The sequence below is a fragment of the Octopus bimaculoides genome, chromosome 6 (assembly GCF_046866305.1).
Source record: "Octopus bimaculoides isolate indiv1 chromosome 6, ASM4686630v1, whole genome shotgun sequence".
NCBI lineage: Eukaryota > Metazoa > Mollusca > Cephalopoda > Octopoda > Octopodidae > Octopus > Octopus bimaculoides.
Window position 1 is genome coordinate 107,761,790 of NC_142933.1, and position 2,500 is coordinate 107,764,289.

General features: G+C 26.4%; 1 long non-coding RNA gene across 1 annotated transcript in view; it reads right to left on the reverse strand.

Moving 5' to 3' along the window:
- Nucleotides 1-2,500, reverse strand: part of LOC128248032 (uncharacterized) — a 32,669-nt gene that overhangs the window by 1,003 nt on the left and 29,166 nt on the right. The window lies entirely within an intron of this gene.

Below are 2,500 nucleotides of genomic sequence, written 5' to 3' on the forward strand. Positions count from 1 at the left end.
ATTAGACAAAAAATCAATCTAAACAGCCTAATCAAAACGAATTAAGCCTGATCAATACTATGAATCAAATAGTATCGATCTTAAAAGGACAAGTATTGATATTTTAAATATATTTTTCAATTTTTTTGTTTTATAAAGCAAATCAGAACAGCCCTTTTATTCAATTTCTCTTTGTAAAATTTAATCTTAAGTCGGTCCTCAAGGATAAAAGATGAACTTCTGGAAACTTTTCTGTTTTGTTATCTTCATAAATTTCAAAATACAACTTTGTAAAACGATGTTTTCTTCTATAAACTAGTATTGACAGAGTTGGGAGAAAGAATTGCAGTATTTGGGAGCAATTAACTTTTATACATTGCTGTTGATACGACACTTTAACACACAGAATTTACAAAGGCAGTTTTTGTTCAGCATTCTAAGATAGTAGAAAACATATATAAGTATACACTGACTGACTAACTCACTCACGTGTTCGCATAATCCACTTTATATTCTTTTCTACTCTAGGTACAAGGCCCGAAATTTTGGTGGGAGTGAGCAAGTCAATTAGATCAACCCTAGTACGCAACTGGTACTTAAACCAGCCAGTCTATTACAGTCTGTTAAAGTCTGTCATACCGGCCATGATGAAATACCACAAGGTATAGAAAATACGTATTCGCCTTTATATATTTAATCCTTTGTATTGAACACTCAATATTTCATATATTCAATAAGACATATTCCATATATTCAATAAGACATTCAATACTTAATCTCATTGTACCATCCATTTTTATATTATATATTGTATATTCCATATTCTATATCCCACATTAATTTTACAAGAATATAAATAAAACATAAAAAACAGAGTCGGAACTCTTAAATAAAATAATATATTCCTCTATACACAATCATAAAAAAAAACTTTTTTTGTATTTATTTTTACTCATATATATATATATATATATATATATATATATATATATATATATATATATATATATATATATATATATATATATATATATATATATATATGTGTGTGTGTGTGTGTGTGTGTGTGTGTGTGTGTGTTTGTATTTGCTCCCCCACCATAATTTGACAACTGATGTTCGTGTGTTTATGTCCATGTCCCCATAACTTAGCAGTTCGGCATAAATGACCGATAGAATAAGTACCAGGTTTAACAAGAATAAGCCCAGGGGCCGATAAGTATATATATATATATATATATATATATATATATATATTAGACAAAAATAGATAACAAAGCCAAGGCTGCGGGGGGGGGGGGGTTCAGGACATTTATAAGGAAATATCTAAATCTATATCTATTTCCTTATAAATGTCCTGAAAACAACCAAATACAGGACCCATATTAAACTTCTCACTCGTATCACTGTCGAACCAAGAGTCTAACTACGGTCTGTCCATGGAACTTACTTAGCGTTACCTGAGACTCTTTGAGTCTTGTAGATATCAATACGTTATATATATATATACATATATATATATATATATATATACATATATATATATATATATATATATACATATATACACACACACACACACACACATGTATATATATATATATATATATATATATATATATATATATATATATATATATATATATATATATATATATATATATATATATAAATATATATATATAAACTTTCAACAGCATATGTATCAAAATACTTATAAGTACAAATGATTAACCGTAACTTGAGAAACTCAATGTTATGAGGAAAACATTTTTTTTAATTTACCAGTTAATGAGTTCATATCGTAAATAAACACGCGCGTGCACACACGCATACTCACACATGCACACGCGCACACGCACACACATACATACACACGTATATATATATATATATATATATATATATATATATATATATATATATATATATATATATGTATGTATATATATATATATATATATATATATATATATGTATGTATGTATATATATATATATATGTATGTATATATATATATATATATATATATATATATATATATATATATATATATATATATATATATATATGTATATAGACTGTATATATTCATTTTTTTTAAAGGTAAACATTGATAGTATCTACAAAGTCTCAGTTTTCAAGCCGTCGCTAGTCTGTCACTAACAATGTTTCCTTTGTAAAAATAGATAATTATGGTTCTGTACTAAAATGTATTCAGAATTCATAAATCTAATCTTTAATCTTTAACTCTATATAACAAGCTTATGTTTATATATATATATAAATATACAGGGTTTGGACAAAATAATGGAAACACCTTAAAATTTCAAACAAATTTACTTTAATATGGGGTAGGACCGCATTTGGCAGTAATTACAGATTGAATTCTACGAGGTATGGACTCGTACAGAGTTTGAATTGTTTCCAAAAGAATTTTTGTTCATTCTTCAGCTAAAACAGTTTCCAGTTCTTGAAGTGATTATGGTGGAGGATATTAACTCCTTACTTGTTTTTCTAAA